The sequence below is a fragment of the Peromyscus californicus genome, unplaced genomic scaffold, assembly GCF_007827085.1.
Source record: "Peromyscus californicus insignis strain IS unplaced genomic scaffold, ASM782708v3 Scaffold_13__1_contigs__length_99412109, whole genome shotgun sequence".
In the NCBI taxonomy this organism is placed as follows: Eukaryota; Metazoa; Chordata; class Mammalia; order Rodentia; family Cricetidae; genus Peromyscus; species Peromyscus californicus.
In genome coordinates this window covers 57,712,740-57,731,347 of record NW_026294424.1, presented here as the reverse complement: position 1 = coordinate 57,731,347, position 18,608 = coordinate 57,712,740, and the positions used below count along the sequence as shown (strand labels likewise).

Genomic DNA, 18,608 nt, shown 5'->3' with positions numbered 1-18,608 from the left:
AGAAAGATATTTCTGTTGTTTATAAACCACCCAGTCTAGGGTGTTTTGTTATAGTAGCTTAAACATATTAACATTCTTGTGGGTAGTGCCCATAAACACTGCTTAGCAATATGCCTCCACTCTGATAGACACAGTTTCAATTAAAGAAGGAAGAAGAGAGATAGGGAGAGAGGGAGGGAGAGGAATTAAATGATATATCAAGCAATGTTTCAACTAGTAAAAGTATAACCATTGAATAAAATACATAATTTAGAAAATATCTTTGCTTATAATGAAAATGATGTATAGAATTTAGAAGGCAAAGAAATGTTCAGATTTTCACTTCTCTATTTAGTAAAATACTTCACTGTATACAGACACGTTTAAGACATGCTTTTATTCTACTTTCAAGTAACTAATAAGATAATGAGCTCTAACCTCCCATATAGCACCAGACAGTTACATACATTCAGCGATTCAATTTCATATTGTTAGCCATGTCTTTTCAGTCAGTATCTATTTTTTATTATGCAATAGTTCCCTAAAACTTGTAAACATTCATTGACTATCCCTCATCCTATTGTTCTTAATTTTTACTGCACTCCTCATTATTTATCATGAGCATTTTGAGGACATATTCCTTGGTAAGCACAGCAGGAGTAAGGTGAAGTGTATGCATTCAGGGAGCGATCCACCTATACTAGGAGATCCACCTATACAGGGAGCAAGAAGGCAAAAGCGCACATAACACATAACTCAAATGGTCTGCGGTGTATAAAATAAACAACACTGGACATATCCCGGAGAGGCTCAGCACTGAGACCGCACCACCAAGCAGCTCTGAGATGCTGACGGTTCTGAGCCAGGCAGACGGGAAACTAGTGATGGCCAGTTATGACAGGAAGGCCTTTAGGCAGACCGAGCTTGACAAAGAGGAAGCAAGGGGTGCTGTTTACTTAGCCAACAAAGAATTCTGAACTCCTGCTTTGTGTCAAGGTACCAGGAAGCTGTGGTAAATACTCTGCGGCTTGCTCTCTAAGGCGACAACCTCCCGTGAGGAGGAATGAGTATTCTGGATTCTTGAGGTTTAAAGAGCAAATCAGTGAGGAGCCTGGGCAGGCCAAGGGTTTACTTGGAGGTCTGCAACACTCTGTGAAGAAAGGTTGTAAGAGGGAAGACACCTCTACCTGGATGGACTGGAAAGTTTGGGGCCAAAGAAACAGAAGGAGCAGTGGGACCTTTGAGAGGAGGACCCAGCAGGGGTTCAGTGCCCAGGGCCCCAGCCTTATTTCCTGGTGTGCTGTCTCAGAGGAACTGATGCTTTTGCATTGAAAAAGATATCGAACTATTTGTTGGAGGCTACTCTTCCGTGCTCACAGGTGTACAGTGAGATGTGACTGAGCAGGTGCTAAGGACTAAAAACATGAAAGGTCAATAGGTCACTCTCCTGGACCCACCACTGGGCATGTCACATGGTGGGTAGACAGATACTGCAACCAGAGACAGAACGGCACAGGAAATGGCTGCAAGTGATTGACAGATGTGCTTCCATCTGAGCGAAGGATAGACAGACCCCTTGAGAGAGCAGCATTGGCACTAACAAGGGCTGGAGTGATGCTCAGCAGTTAGAGTGCTTGCTGCTCCTCCAGACTACTGGAGCTGGGTTCCCAGCACCCACATTGGGCATCTCACTATGGCCTGTAACTCCAGCTCTAGGTGATCTGTCTGATGCCCTCTTCTGGCTTCCATGGGCACCTCCACACACATAGCATATACCACACACGATTCACAAGAATAAAAACATTTAAAAAATGGATTGAAGCCAGGATCCAAACACATGGGTAGACCAGTCTTGGAATGCACAGTTCTCATCAAGCTCCTCCGGGCAGGGAGCCTTGGGTGGCTCGGCGCTGCCCATCAAGTCATTACTACCCTCAGCTCTGACTCCAGGGCCTCCATTACACAACACCCACGGCTTCCCCCAATAACCTCTGAAACTCTAATTCTATTTCCAGTCAGCCTGGTGTGTTCAGTGTTTCAAAGGCTTCCAAGCCTTTACACATATCATTTCCTTCGGGGCCTCCTTGCCCATCAATACCCTGAAAAATTCCCTTTACACTTCAAGATATAAGGCTTACAGTCAAAACATAAATAAATCAGCGTGAGACCCGGTGATGTAATACAGATTATCGGCAAAGTGCTGTTAACCTTTCCGAATGTTCCAGAGCTACACAGTCCAATAATGATAACTGCTGACCACACATGGCTATTTTAATTTAAATTACTGAGAATGAAATAGTTAGATGCTTGGTTCCCAGGCGGCACCACCTAGCCACTTTGCATGTTCTTAAAATACGTGTGTGAGTAGATGCTAACATATCAGCCTTTGGGGACGAAGCACATTGAGTATTCTACTGGCTAGAGCTCTTTAGTGATTTTTTTTTTTCTGGAGCTGAGGACCGAACCCAGGGCCTTGCACTTCCTAGGCAAGCACTCTACCACTGAGCTAAATGCCCAACCCCTTTAGTGATTTTTTTTCTCCCAACACATTCGAGGACATTAAACCCCTAGAGGTATCACGTCCCTTGTCTGTTGGTAAACCATTTTGTATTGCTTGGTATTCCCCCAGCCACTGCCCACGGAATAGAATCTGTGCCGTTTGCTGTTTGGTTCTCAGGTGGAGCCACACCTGATCTCAGAAGAGGTATTTCTTACTTTTCCCGACACTGCTGGACTCCCCACGGATGTCAGGGGCAAATGTGGCTCAAAGTTCACACATCTTTGAAAAGGCATTTTCCTTTGGAAAAACGGGGCTAGCCCCACAGCCAGAAAGTTCTGAATTGGAATCTTAGCTTCACCGCTAGCGAGCTGTGTTGCCTGGAGCAGATCTCCCAACCTCTCTGGGCCTTTGCGTCCTCAGTCGAGGTATGCAGATCTCGGGCAACTCAGGATTGGCAGGCGATAAGGTGCAGATATGGCAGCCACCATTTCCGCTGCTGTTCCTTGCTGACGCAATGAAGAGGTTGGTTTCCGGGAGGCCCTCTTCTGGGACAGGGGTGGCACTCCTTACCTCTTCTGCTCATCACTACCCAATTTTCTGGCTTTTTCATGAAGTGTTTGTCATTACCAGAGAGCTCAAGTACTTGTAACAGGAAGGGGGATCTTTGCTTAAAGAAGGGCGAAGGAAGAAGAGCTACCATTTACTCGAGGCCCGGGACATGGCAGACTCACGCATAGGAAGTGTATCATCCTTCCATAGACCCTCCCCACAAGGCCTGGGGAGAGTGGAAGGATGCGAGGATGGTGCGTGGAGAAGGTTTGTGGGTGGCGAAAAGGAAGCTGGGTAGCATTCAAATTTAGAAGAGGGACTCAGGTTAGGTCAGGAGGGGCCTTCAATGCCAGGCCACGAGACTTGGCAGTCTATAACTGGTAGCACCATGCTGGCTTCCTTGGCGGGCATGACAGAGGGGAGCTGAGCCAGGCGTGACTTAATTGTAGATCGGTTTTTGCCTCAGTTTGGATCACAAAGTGGACAGTCTTTTTCTATAACCTTCTGTTCGCTTCACGAGAGGGAAACCGATTTCTTTCCAAAAGGCATTAAATTCTGAACATGATAAGCCTGAGTTGGCACCGGGCGCTTTTCCTTGTAATTGGCAAACACATTCAGGCCGGGCCTCTGTTTTCCTTTGATGGCTTCCCACCCCCAACCCTAAGCAAGGCCATTATCTGAGCAGAAAGAAAAGATCTCACACAGGGAGGGCTCCTTTCTCCCAACAAGCTTTGCAAGCTTTGCAACATCTTCCTTGGATACGGTTCAGCTGGGGGCCTTCTCCGTATTCCAAGAGGAATTCCTGGTCCTCACAGAGGGGCCTTTGTTGTCCGGGGTTATGAGAAGCTAACCACTGGCCTCGCACAAGGAAGTATCTTTTCATGGTGTGAAGTCATGATCAAAGAGGACCCGTGAGCGAGAGCAGGAGGACAAAGTGGTGATTTACATCTAGAATTGCTACAGTGCAAAGAAGGGCCCTGTTCCTAGAGCAGAGCCCCATCGGCTCAACCCGGAGCCTGCCTTTCACTCATCTCCTGATGGATTGCATTTTTTAAGATGTATTTATTTTTAATTTGTGTGTATGAGTGTTTGCCTGCGTTCTGTATTTGTGCACCACATGCGCACACCATTCCTGGAGGAGCTAGGAGAGGAGTCAGGGCCCCTGGAAGTGGAGTTCCGGATGGTTCTGAGCTGCCATGTGGGTGAGACCCAAACCCTAGTCCTCTGCAAGAGCAGCGAGTACCCTTAACAGCTGAGCCGTCTCTGATGGATATTAAAAGTTTAGTCCTCAGTATTTGTACAATTGGATTTTCTGTCTTTTTTTTTCTCGTGTCCATGTGTGTGGTGTGAGTGTATGTGTGTTTGTGTGTGTACGTGTGTGAATATACATTCATGTGTGCATGGGTGTGGAGGCTAGAGGTTTATGTCAGTGTCCTCTTCTACCATCCTCCACTTCTCTTGGAAGCAGGTCTCGGGTTGCTGAGCTTCCTGATTGGCTAGGCTGGCCAGCCCCAGAGCGCCTGTTTTGTTTGTTTGTTTGGTTTTTTTTTCTGCCTCCTCATTCCTTTGGCTTCCTCCAGTAACAAATATATATATACATACATGCATATATTTTTAAGCACAAAATCCTCTGTTTTGTTCCCAAACATGTCAAATCTCGTCAAAAGTCTTAAAGAACTTATTTGAGTTACAGGCAACATCCTGCTTCAAAAAGCAAAAATAATATATATTTATAGATAGAACCAATATACATATAAAATAGACATATATACACATACATATACACATATGCATAATACACAAAGTTTGGGAAAAAGCAAAAAAAAAAAAAAAGCTTAGCTTTAGTCATAGCAAGCTAATCTTGTGATATGTGCCTGATTTTCTCCCCATGATGTGATTTTTATGAAGCTATGACCAAAATCCTGGAAAGAACAAGTGTAGAGAAGAAGGCTACATTTTGGCTGGCAATTTCAGGGGCTTCAGTCTCTGGCGGCTTGGTCAGAGCATCATGTTGGTGGATGTATGGTAGAGGCTGATCTTCTCATAATGGACAGAGTGAGGAAACAACCAAGAGTTATGTCCAAACACCCTCCTGTGACCTACTTCTTCCAACTAGACCCTACCTCCTAAAATTTCCAGAATCTCTCAAAACAGGGCCACCAACTGGGGACCAAGCAGTTAGCACACGAGCCTGTGAGGGGAAATTTCCTATTCAAATCATAACATATGGTATATTTTTATGTCCAATTGCAGGTCAATTTTTTATAATATATAAGTGACTTCATGTCCTACCCCCCCATTCAACATGGCACGTTTGTCCATCTCTCTGACAACAGATGATGGCTATAATGAATATTATAAGCAACTACAAACTACTCCAAGGGTGACTCCCAGCCAGTTCATCAACCATTCTTCTCTAGAGCCTGACATTTTTGAAATTTTTCATTTTTGGTAAAGTTCTTGCATCTTTCAAGTTCAAAGTCTATAGGGCTATCAATACTATGTGCATTTGATGTGTGGCAGTTCTCTATCCCCCCCCACCAAAAAAAAAAAAAAAACCTCACGAAAGTCGAAGAACAATTTTAGGAAGAAGATTCCTGGGAATGGGAGAGGGATAAGGAAGGGTAAGGTTATGTGTATGCAAATACGATCAAAGTATATTATGTATAAGTATGAAATGTCATAATAAAAGCCACTTATCTAATTAATATATGCTAACAAAATATAAAAAATTTTCCATTTCTGTACGGATCAAGTATTTCATCTCAGATGCCATGTCAGGGGAGCACATAAACAAACAAAAATCTCACATGGCATGCCCCTCTCCAATAGCAAAATCCCAAGAGATCAAAACTTGACTAAAGTTGCCTTTTAGCATCCTTTGTGATGAGTTAGGTAAGAATGGCTGTCCTAATAAAGAGCCTGACATAATCTGAATATTTAAAACCTGAAGAAAAAAACTTCTGCCTGATCACCAGTAGGAAAATGTGCGCCGTAAGTACTCTCTACTCGCAGTCTGGCAAGCTGACTACTTTTCTAAGGGGACCAAGGGCTTTGCATACAACATTTGTCTCCATTAGAAGCCTGTCATCCTTGAATCAAATACAACATGCTCAGGTATTATTTTTATCCCTCCCTCTTAAGAATTCAACTCCCATGAAAGGGAAGCAATTTCCCAGAAAATACTGCACGAATTCCTGGCTGTTTATCTCTCCACTCATCTCCTTTTCTCCCCACTCCCGTCTTCTTTCCTCCCCCCCATTCACGTCCACTCCATCCCCCGCTTTCATTTAATAACAAATACTAGATTTTTTGTAAGTACAAACTGGGAAGGAGGGAAATTCTCAAAATTCTGCTGGTCAAAGAACATTTGCTTATTTATATGGGAAAAGCAACCAATAGCCCCACCTTGTGTGGTGTGGAATGTGGATGCGGAAATAGTTTGTGGGAACCATTCAAAATGAATTAAAGTAGACACATCACTTAGCATATAAAAACAAGCATGGCAACCCGCAGATCACAAGGGCACCTCCAGAAAGCGGCTCAGGGTGGAAGCAAACCAAATCTAGGAACTGATAAGCTCTTTTTTTAGTTCACTCTCAGTAAACATAGGGACAGCTAAAATGACTACATTTTAATCCTTAATATTTTCTTAGCGGAACACACTAATTTGTGAAGTGTATCCGTTTACTGTTCTTCATGGGAAAATTCTATTCCTTAAGCCAGAGATGGCTGGAAAGGGATTCTCTAATCTTCATGTTGGGGGTGCCTGTGTACACTGCAACAAAACATAAGACTTCTTTGCAACCTGCTTTTGGGTTCTTTGTAGATCTCTTGACAGTATTCACTCTTAATAGAGGAAACACATAGAAAGTTCCACATGAGACATAGCCAGCATATATTTGTTTGTTTGTTTGTTGTAGTTTTTTTTTTTAAAACCACATTGCTATTTCAACTGTATTCACAGTGATGCTATTGGAAAGGTTTTTCACTCTGTGGCTCAGGCAGGTGCAAAGCTTGCAAAGCAATTATACTTTACAGGCAGTGGTGTGCTGGCAAATGTTTAACAACTGGTTTGACAGAAAAACAAAGAAAAATAAGGAGCACAAAGCATATGGTGCACAACTATAAACACACTTCTACAAAATAAACTGGGGGCTGGGGCGCAGCACAGGGAAAGAGCACTTGCTATGTAAATATGAAGACCTCCTGAGTCTAGATCCGCAACACACACACATAAAGCCAGGCATGGCCATGGATGTCGCCCACACATGTGTATGTACACATGTACACACACACACACACACACGTACCATGTACATATGCTCACACACACACAAGTACCATGTACACATGTACATACATACACATACACACACACACACACACACACACACACACACACACACACACACACACACACAGATTTAATCTTCATAGAATGATTGAAAGGTTTTGTCACACTCTTCTATGCACACGCAACCCCATGGCCACAACTGATAGAACAGGTGTAGTTCTGACATGAATGCAGGTTGGTGTTTCCATTGAACAGTTTAGAATAAAGAGAAAGAATGGCCACAGGCAGAAACTTCACTTGTTGATAACATGAGCAAGTCTTTGCTAAGTCAGATCATTTCTATTTTTTAAAGATTTAATTTATTATGTATACAGTATTCTGCCGCCATGTTTGCCTGCAGGCCAGAAGAGGGCGCCAGATCTCATTACAGATGGTTGTGAGCCACCATGTGGTTGCTGGGAATTGAACTCAGAACCTTTGGAAGAGCAGCCAGTGTTCTTAACCACTGAGCCATCTCTCCAGCCCAAGTCAAATCATCTTTAAAAATTAGAAGAAAAATTTTTTCATGCAATTTTTTTTGGGGGGGATGTTTTCCCCATTCGATGGCAATAGATTCAATCTATTTTCAAGTTTAATTTAAAATATGTTTTCTTCATTACATTCCTAATCACAGACAGGCAACAAAATAAAATAATCAAGTCCTAATTCACAGCATTTGTCAACTTTCGTGGTGTAAATGTTCCCGGGGTGGCTGATTTGAAGCTTATTATGTTGAGCCCCTGAACACAAAGTTTAAGATAACACAGAGCACCCCACTCTGGAAGACTGCCCCCAACAGGCTCGACAGACACAAAACCCCTAAGTAGAAATGTTAAAACATTTCAGAAATGATGAGGTTCTTGTCTTTATTAACTTTATTTTTATTAAAATCTCAACAAGTTGTTGAAATTCCAGAACCCAACAGCCAGTCCTGGCTAGCTGTAGCACAAGCTTTCTGAGTTTCGTGCTTGAAGGGCAAAAGCACTACCTGGGCAATTTTCCCTCAGCCACAGGCCACTAACCTCCCATTAACAGTCACCTTAAGGCCCGACTCCCCCTGCTGTGAGTTAATCAGTCTCAAGAGGGTAGGATGTTCCCAGGAGAAGGTTAACAGTTGTTGAAAAGCATGTGGGGAAACCAACTCTAGGTCATGTGACCTTGAGGAAGCCCTCAGTTGCCTTTCCTGCAGACAGGAGAATGGCCAGAATGTAGTTCCTGGGCAGCCATGGGATGGGAGGTGACGAATGCCAAGATGCTGGAAGAGTGCCTCAGATGTAGCCGGTGCTCAGGAACTAAACACTCGGCCTTGAGACCTCAGAAGAAATGTAGGAATCCAATGCTAGTCATACATGGGTGAGTCGGGGAACTGCTGCCTCTCCCGAAACAGAGATGTGGTTTTCAGGTGTGCCTCACTGAACTACGATTCTGAGGAAAGCCTGGTACATGGAATTCTCACACCTGGTGCACAGGGTCACTGATTTCATCTCTTTCTTTCCCTGGAAGTGAGCACGTATAGGTGAGTTTCAGTACAGATCCAAAGAGTAACTTCCCAGGATCCGTATTTTACGTAGGGATCAAGAGGCTTCCATTAGATGCTGGAAGATGAGAAGACTCAGCTGCAGGCTTGGAGAGATGGCTCAGAGGTCAACAGCACGTTCTGGAATAGCCTCTTCTGACTGCGTGGTGAACATACATACACCCAGGTGCACAGGAATACACATAGTTTTATTTTTTTTCAATCTTAAACACAAAAGATGATTCAGTTGCTGTAGATGTAACCAACGGTCTTATTAAATAAGAAATACAGAGCCAATTCAGAGAAGAAAGCCAAGAGGTCAGAGCTAAGAGCCTCACCCTTCCTGATTTAGGGATCCTCTTCAGCCAAGAGAGCTCTCCGAAAAGGACCTACTTCCTGTGTGAATGTCTTTTTAAAGTCTTCCTGTTCTGCCTTCTCATTGGTTGTAAACCCAAACATGTGACTGCCTCGTCACTGCCTGAATGTACCGCCCTCCAGGTCCTTAAAGGCGTGTGCCACCACCACCACGCACTTGCTATGGCTCTGATAGCTCTGACCCCCAGACAACTTTATTTATTAACATACAATTAAAATCACATTTCAGTACAAATAAAATACCACCACAAGTTGCTTTCTGTGTAGACAGCACAGGCAACAGGATCCAAATTAGATTAAAAAAAAAAAACACCAACCAAACAAAAACACAACAAAAAACAAAGAGTTTCTGAAACTTTCAAAAGTATCCTGTGTTACAGATATCATTAATGTGGGGATTACAGACTTTTTTGAATCCTTTCTTATCCCAGTTTTTGTTTTTGTGGCACAGGTTTAAGGAACCAAGAAAAACAATTAAACAAACAAACAAACAAACAAACAAACAAATAAACAAAAAAGCTTACATTAACATGGGAAGTCAGGGCCATGGCTGTCTGATAGGCTTGCTGTGTCATGGGAAGTGTCGGGTAAACTCCCAATGGGCCCGTGGTAGGCAGTACATACATTCTTTTTGCCCTAAATCAACTCAAGGTTGACTGGCGATTATAGACAAAACCCAGAGGACCAAGAGGCCGCCTCATGCACTTGAAGCAAGTTGCTTCCATTTCTCTTTTCTAGAACACAGTCAAAGAATAAACAACAAATAAAATAGCCCACTTTTAATTGTTATTAACCAAACTAAAGCTCAAGGGAATGAGAGCTTCTAAGTTCTCACTTGTCCTTTATTTTATATATATTAATGGATCTTATTCCGGGATGTCCAGGATTCACTGATGAGCCGGACAGTTCCAGCAAATGGTAGAAGCTTCAAGCACAAAAGGAATAAAGGAACCACCAGGAGTCTACCTGACTACTTATTTGAAAAAAAATAATAAATAAAATACGTTTATTATATGTAGGGCATCAACAATATGCAATCATATTGTTTGGAAGAAAATATAAAGGAAGAAATCATGTAACTTTCAAAGCTAGAAATATTAAAACATTGTTAATGGACAGAATTTACCGTATCTAGATCTAAAGTGTTTCCACAACACATTATCAGAGACAATTCACTATGTGCTTACCGTGGACTTTGCAGAATTCAGCTCAGAAGCTTTTAAATGTGTAGGGACATAAAGTGCTGTTAAATTTAGCTCCAGTTAAACTTAGAGATTTCAGTCCTGTTTTGTCATCACATTAAAAAAAAAAATCAAGCTGAAATTTTTTTGGGGGTAGAAAACATTGTAAGTGGAAAAAAAATGCGATAAAATATAGTGAAGTTGTCCAAGTTGAAACTCTCATTATAAACATCGAATTGCCTAAATTGATTTTTAAAAAACACAGTAATAAAGCATGCTCATTCACACATGTGCAGGTGTGTGTGTGTGTGTGTGTGTGTGTGTGTGCGTGCGCCTGCACTGTGCCATGCGTGGGCATGTAGAGGTCAGAGGGCATCCTCAGCTGTTGGTCCTCTTCTTCTTTTTTTTTTTTTTGGTTTTTCGAGACAGGGTTTCTCTGTGTAGCTTTGCGCCTTTCCTGGAACTCGCTTTGGAGACCAGGCTGGCCTCGAACTCACAGAGATTCGCCTGGCTCTGCCTCCCGAGTGCTGGGATTAAAGGCGTGCGCCACCACCGCCTGGCGGTCCTCTTCTTCTTTGAGACAGTGTGTCTCTGTTGTTTGCTCCCAGGGTGCGTACGTCATGTGAGTTGGCCTGTGAGCTTCTGGGGATTCCTCTCTGTCTGTCTCCCGTTTCCATCTTGGGTGCTGGGGTTACAGACACAGGCTACTGCTACTTTGCCTGGTTCCGGGGATTCAAACTCGGTCCTCACGCTTATGTGGCAAGCACTTTATTTCCTTAGCCGTCTCTCCAGTCCATAGGCTTTTAGACTTTTGAAATACCGTAGAATCTTATAGTAAATATTTAATCCGGAGGAAAGAATGTCTTAGAAGGTATTGTTGCAGATTTTAATGGTTGAGAAGGGTCTAGTGAGCACCAATTCCAAATTTAATTTGAACACCAACTCGGTGATAACTAAACTGGAACAACATGACACCAGATTCTCCTCAACAGCAACTCAGTGTCCCGTTCAGCTCCCACCATGTCCACTCTCTGAGTTCATTCACAGGCCTCCTTTGTTTACCTTATAATTCCGTGGCTACAAATGCGGGGTTTTGTTTATCACACCCCAGGGATAGTAAGAAATGCACACTTCAAATCGTCTCTCATCAAGATGGTCACGCCAGAAGGGGTTGACTAAATGATAACTCCGATATCATGATTAAGTTATGAACTAATGAATGGCAGAAACGGCTTTCCATTTATGAAATTAAAGTCCTACTAGTCAGGAAATTCAGTTTAGGAAATAGATACTCCTTGTGTGGGATTCAGGGACGCAAGTCGCTTTCCTGGCCTTCCAAGGAAATGGATTAAGAATCTAGTAGAGCCACACCAGGACCCACAGGTGTGTGTCTGGAGGCTGCATTCCTGGTCCTGTGATCTGCCAGCAGATGACAGGGTCTGGTGTCAGATGCAGAGGAGACTAACAGAATCCTCTGTCTGGAATATTGTCAGACTGACTGAAATACAGAGAGTGGTCCATATCCACATCTGTGGAAACCAAAGTCCCCTGCTCCAACTGTGCCTGTACTAAACAGGTGTACATTTGTTTTTCTTGGCACCCTCTAAACAACACAATTCTAACAGTTACTCACATTGCACTTACACTGTATACAAGATGCTCATACATGCAATGCCATTTTATATAGAGGACTTAAACACCATTTTTTTTTTTTTTGGTATGCATAGGGCTTGTAACACGAATCCTGTGCACACACTAAGGATGACTGCATCAAAGATATGAGACTTCCGGTTTGCTCAACAAAGTCAAGCGTCAACCGCTACGTAGCTATTCAATCAAGGCCAAGATTGCCCTAAACATTACAATAGGTCTTTAGAGCACTGAAAAAATCAAAGTCTGTTGCACAAAACACAGATAGCTCAGCCCTGGGGAAGCTGAGGTCAGTGAGAGGCAGTTATCCCCCAGCAGAGCCCCCGCTGGGGTGTGGTGAAAGGTCTCAGTCTCAGAGCAGTTCTCCCTCGTGCATATTTCCAGTCTGTGTCGCCAACACCCAAACCTCAGCCCCTCACTTGGCTGTGTGAACCAGAAGTCTCAAAGCTTTATTATTCTCACTTGTTTCTGAATTCAAATCTAAGTGTGGGATGAGGCTCATCTGGAAGTCATTTCTGACGAAAATGAACCGTCAACCAAGTGATTATAAAAACCTTTATTTCCTGTATAAAATGTATTATATTTTTATGCCCGTAATTTCCCATTTGACACCTTGTCATACCAAAATCTGAATGTTTTCAAGAACGTACTGAGACATCTTATTAAAATGTGGATGTGTCAGGTTTAGAAGTGGCATCAACTTCTGCTTTTCAACAAACTCTCAAGAGACACACAGCCCCCTCCCCCCACCCAGTGCAATTGGTCCAGAAGAGACTTAGAATACAGTGGTTCTCAACCTTCCGAATGCTGTGAACCTTTACGCTGTGGTGACTCCCAACCATAAAATTATTTTCATTGCTACTTCATAACTGTAATTTTGCTACTGTTATGGATTGTAATGTAAACATCTGATATGCAGGATGGTCTTAGGTGACCCCTGTGAGAAGGTCAATTGACCCTAGATGGGTCGCGACCCACAGGTTGAGAACCACTTACTTAGACGATGTTTTAGCACTAGGTGTTTGCTTAGTGCTCTGGCCACAAGGAACTAACTGTCCACAGTCAAAATACTTTCTCCATATGAACAAGCACAAAACAAATGCAATTAAATGTGTTGTTTTTGCTATTTCTTGGTTATGTACACAGATACATGTAACTTGAAAAAAATTTTTTTTCTTCTCCCTCCCTTTCTTCCTCCCTCTCTTCCTCCCTCCCTCTCTCTCTCTCCCTCCCTCCCTTCCTTTCTTTATTTCTTTTTCTTTTCCTTAGTTTTTTGGCTTTTGAGACAGGGTTTCTCTATGTACCCCTGCTGTCCTGGAACTAGCTCTGTAGATCAGGCTGGCTTTGAACTCAGAGATCCACCTGCCTCAGCCTCCAGAATTTGGAAAGAAAGGCTTGTGCAACCATGCCCAGCAAAAAGACATTTCTTTTCATTCTGTTAAAAATGATGGAGGAATCATAGTTTATATTAATGGTTTCATTTTGGTTTCAACCACTGACGTAAGATTTTTGACACGGTTGAAAATGAACTCAGCAGAGATCGACAAATCTTGCTCGAAAGAACACTTACCAGAAAACAAAAGTTCCCAGTTCATTTTCAAGAAGGTTTTTGTTTTAACCTTTACATTACATTCCAGCAAGACTCACGGTTATTATTAAAGTACTTTCTAAATGTACAAAATATTTTCTGGCCATTGTTTCTATTTTACAACTGAACAGAATAGTATTTTTCAAACTGAGGCTGGGGAGCCCGTGTGTATTTTACTCACAATTTTAGGGAGTAATCAATCAGCATTAAAAAAAAAAAAAGTAAACGAGGATCTCTGGGAACCCCACTGCCTGTGCGGCACTACGCTGTGGGGATGGTGCAGTCTTGCTCAGCTCAGGACAAGGGAGGCTAGTGTGGCAAACCATACTTTGTATGGACGCCCCATTGACTTCCATTCTGTGTACTTTCCTCACACAGTCACGCGATGTTTTGTCCATCGAGGGGCGGGGTCTTTGTCTCCTTCCACAGACCGTGTCTATGTGATGCTCTTGATGACTGGGTGGCTCCGAAGCAGCAGAGACTTACACCCCTCTCAGTTCTGGAGGTTGCAAGAAGGGGACGGGAGTGCCGCAAGAGCCCAGTTCTGGTTAAGGGACATTTCCCAGATGTCAGATGGCTGTGTCCTCATAAGGGTGCCGGGAGAGGAAAAGAGAGAGTAGGAAAGCCTGCAAACACTCACGCTGAAACACTTGTTAGTGAGGGCACTGAGGGCATCCGAGAGGGTTCCACACTCATGACCTAAGCACCACTCAGAGGCCCTGCTTCCAAGTACCTGGTCACAGAGTTAGGAGTTCAGGCATTTTGGAAGGGAGGCCAAATGCTCAGTCCACGGCACTGGCAAATGAAACAGGAAGTGCTTTCTGAAGTCAGGTCATAAAGATGCTCGTATTTCTACCTTCCTTCCTAGAAACTAAGGCGTGCCTGGAAAACACGTGACCCACAGCCCTCACTGACTCCACTGATGGCTAGCACAAGACCACCACCAGAGAGACAGGGCACCACACAAAGTCCTCTGCTTCCTTCGTAGGGCTCATTAGCCCTACCTGGTTGTAGATACTTGAGCATTTTTTTTTTTTTCCTAAAGCAAACGATTTTTAAAGTGGTTTATTTTAGAACTGAACTCGGAGCATGTGGAAGCATGTGGTGTACGTGTGCTGTGCACACACAAGCCATAGCACGCATGTGGAGATCCGAGTCAGTCTCTCTCTCTACCATGTGGGTTCGAGGTGTTGAAGTCAGGCTATCAGGTGCATTGGCAGGTACCTGAATCCTGAGTCATCCTGCCAGTCACATGTGCACAATCCTGCACAATTGACAGAATGTGCGATTCAAAAGAATATGTTTCTGGTTTAGACATGGGTGTATACCTCCGGTGTTGATGTGAATGTGTTTTCTAACTGGGGGGCGGGGGTGTCTCAGAGTTATAGGGAGGATCACCGGGTGAGATGATTCAAAAGCCCCTCCATCTATGGCCAATAGACAGAGTCACGAAATAAAATAAGATATCTTGAGTCATAACTTTGTGTGTTTTCCCTCTAAAGCTATGCTGAAATTGAACTGCCACCGTGATGAGATTAGGAGCAGGACCCGGTTTGTGGATGGGACAGGTGCTGTTATGAAAGTTCAGTCCCCGTCCTGCTCTCTCTTGCCGCCTTGCCTGTTTGCCACGGCACGTTCTACCCAGAAGGCCCTGTTAGATGCCACTCTCTTACTCTTGGACTTCCCCGTTTTAAGGACAGTGTCTTAGTAACTTTCTGTTCATGATAAGTTACCCAATCTGTGGTATCGGCTATAGCAGCACAAAATAGATGAAGCCTGGAAACTGAAGCAGAGAGTGAGGTTGATATCGCAAACCTGTGAAGGTGCAAATCCAAAAGAAGCTTTGGAACGGGGTGATGAGGAGAGGCTGGAAGGAGTTAGGGGAGCCGGCCTGGAAAAGCCTAGGTTGCTATAAATGGAGTGTGAATGAAGGGAAATGCTGGCGAGGGCTTGGGAGTGAAGAGCAGCAGCAGGGAAGGCCTGAGACCATTTAGAAGGGGATAAGTGACTGTGATTAGAATGCTGGCAGAAATGTGAATGGAAAGGGCCACTCTGATGAGACCTCAGATGGAAATGAGGAAGGCCCTGGAAACTGGAGCATCCTTGTTATACTGTGGCAAAGAATCGGGCTGAATTGTGTCATGCTCCAGGGCTCTGCGGAAGTAGAACTCAGCGTGATGATGGCACATGCCAGCAGGGAAGCATTCAAGGTTCTGCATGGCTTCTTTCAAGTGCACACAGTAAAATGTGAAAGGAAAGTGTTTCGAGATGGAATTGATCATCAGAAAGAAACCAGAACATTAAGATTTAAGGGGTTATTGGGCTGGCCCTGTGGAGAAAATGAAAATACTTGTTCAGGAGAGGAGAACCAAGGATGTGGCCTTGCCACCATTTGAGAAAGAAATTACTGTTGGCAGAAAAAAAGCCAGAGGCTATTCCTCCAGAGCTGCATGAATGACCCTGAAGGGACATAAGAAGTGCATGAAGAAAGGCCTTACACACCCTGGGCATGAGGCCTCAAGTGTCTGCTCTCTACATTCAGTTGCTGAGCAGTGGCTCAAGCCAGCCTGTCTGAAGCTCCCCCCCACCCCCGCCCTGCTCTGGAGGGCTCAGGGCTGTGAACTCTGGTGGCATCCACATGGAGTACAGAATGTAATGCTTTCCGAGCATGGCTTCCCTCGCCTTGTTTTTCAAAGGGTGCACTGGACAGCCTGAGGTCCCTGGCAGAAACCTGTTATAGTCATGGAGCTTCCCCTGGGGTGGGGCTTGCCCAGGCACAGAGCTTTGGAGCTACCAGAATACAACAGCTGTAGGCAGGAACCCCCAAGCCATAAATGCATTGTGTGGGCGGGGCCCAGAAAAGCCATGGGGGTGGAGCTGCAGGGCTTGGGGAGGGGCAACCTCTGCCCTCTGTATCTGGCGGGTGAGACATGGAGTTAAAGGTTATTCTCAAACTTTAAAATTCAGTATTGTTTCCTGTTCCTCTCTCCTACTATCCACTCTGGGTGGGAGCCCACAGAGGCTATCTAGTGAGACCTTACTCAGGCTCAGAGAATCTGAACTTGTTTTACTCAGCAGGGCTGCATAAGGAAATGATTTGGCCATGGGTGTGGTTACCAGGTATTTGGGAGGGTCTACACTTGGCTGTATGGTGTGCTTTGATCTTGCAAGGGGGAGGTCTTTTTGCTCTCCCCTTGCCATATTATAAAAAGCCCTTTTCAATAAAGGACAAGGCTGTGGGGTATTGACCCAGGCCCTCCCGAAGCTATCCTGTGTTTCTGTCTTTCCTCTCGTCGGCTAGGTCGCTCTTTCTATCTATCATTTCTTAATTCCTCTCTCCCCTACCTAAGAATGCCTCAAAAGGTGGGAACTGGACCCCCACAACTCCCCCCACCCAGACCTGTTATTTAAATATTTATTCGTCTAGATTTCTCTCTTCTGAAATGGCAAAGTCCATCCTGCAACTGTGCCATCTCTGTAGTTTGACAGCACAGACTTCTTTTGATTCCACAGCCTCATGGCTTTGGGATTTGCCTCAGGATGAAGTACACCAGGAGATTCACCCACATCTGATTCAGAGGAGACTCTGAACTTTTGAGTTGATGCTGATCCAGTGAGACTTACTGAGGATATTTTGCATAAGAGAAGAATATGCATTTTAGGGTCGGAGGCAGGATCCCATGGCCTGAATCTGTATCTCCTTTAAGAGTCATATTGAAACTCTTTTTTTTTTTTTCCCCCAAGACAGGGTTTCTCTGTGTAGTTTTGGTGCCTGTCCTGGGTCTCGCACTGTAGACCAGGCTGGCCTCGAACTCACAGAGATCTGCCTGGCTCTGCCTCCCAAATGCTGGGATTAAAGGTGTGCGCCACCACTGCCCGGCGTCATATTGAAACTTAACCGTCATTCTATCAGTTATGAGTTGTGACATTAAAGATGTGGTTGAGTACTCTGTCCCTATGAGCTGGACTTCAATGTTAAAAGGGTGATCACCCTGCACAGCCCCACAACTTCCTTGCCTTCCTGCCTTCTGTCAAAAGATAGGGAGGAAATTGCAGATATAAGCTTCTTCATATTAGACTTCCCACATTCCAAAACTGGGAGTCAGTAAGTTTTAATTCATTCTAAGTTATTGTCTCAGGGGTTCTCTTATAGCACAGAACAAACAGAAACATCCCATTCAGTAGGATGTGTTGACTCCTATCTGCTCTGACACCATTATTTGATTAGTACGTTCTCAGCTCTGATGGGATGCCCAATGGACCTTCATCTCCCTAGTCTTCCTTGTTGGTAGATATGGGCCAAGAGCACATTTTCTTCAAGAATCCATCCTTCTGTTGTCTCCACGTTTTCTGGTCCTACCACTACAATAAAACTGCATAAGTTAAGCTGTGCTCTCTGTATCTAAATTTAACAACCTGTTCTTAATTCTCTCTGAAATATTATGAATATTTGTGACCCCTTTATGCATATACTGCAACAATAACCCCCAGTGTGGCTGTACTTAGAGATGTACTATTAATTGCGGTAACTAAGGTTAAAGGAGGTCGTAAGGATGAGACCCTGACCTAATAGGATTAGTGTTTTATAAACCCAGAACTCTTGTACCAAGGAAAGGCCATACGAAGACATAGCAAGGATGGGCCATCTGGAGGCTAGGGAGAGAGGGCTTCCTCTGAGACTAAAACCTCCTGGAACTGTGATCTTGGGCTTCCCAGCTTCTGGAAATGTAAGAAAATAACTTTCTGTACTTCAAGTCATGTGATTTGCGGTATTTGGTTACAGCAGCCCAAGCAGACTCCCTGACATCTTTTAGCAACTGAGAGCAGCTAAGTTGTTGTAGAACATTATTTTAAGGTGGGTTACTTTTGTCTATGTTGCATTTGTTTAACTCTGTCAAGCTGTGTTACTGTGCTTGTCTCAAACACCCGATGGT

The 18,608-nt window shown here is 44.0% G+C and overlaps 1 protein-coding gene across 1 annotated transcript in view; it reads right to left on the bottom strand.

The window, feature by feature from the left end:
- Window positions 1-18,608, bottom strand: part of CUNH4orf19 (chromosome unknown C4orf19 homolog) — an 80,224-nt gene that overhangs the window by 22,734 nt on the left and 38,882 nt on the right. The window lies entirely within an intron of this gene.